The sequence below is a fragment of the Alligator sinensis genome, unplaced genomic scaffold (assembly GCF_000455745.1).
Source record: "Alligator sinensis unplaced genomic scaffold, ASM45574v1 scaffold140_1, whole genome shotgun sequence".
NCBI lineage: Eukaryota > Metazoa > Chordata > Crocodylia > Alligatoridae > Alligator > Alligator sinensis.
Genome location: NW_005841836.1, coordinates 6,527,923 through 6,528,222, shown reverse-complemented (window position 1 = coordinate 6,528,222; position 300 = coordinate 6,527,923).

Sequence of the window (300 nt, the reverse complement as noted above, 5' to 3'; positions counted from 1 at the left end):
TATGTTCTAACCTCCTTTGTATAATTAGAGGATTTGGGTTTCTTCTATGCAATTGACAGTAGCTCCTATTATTAATCACAAAGTCCCATTATTGCATGGTATCAAACTGAAGTTTGGAGAGTACTAAACAATATTATGCTATTAAAACACACCGTACACCTGATTTACTAATGATTTCTGTTCTAGGAGAACATGCCATACACCTGATTTACTAAATTATTTCTATTCTGGGAGACTTTATTTTGCTTTTGATTAGCCATAGCTGTGTGTCTTGGAGCTGAATCCCACACTTCTGCATGC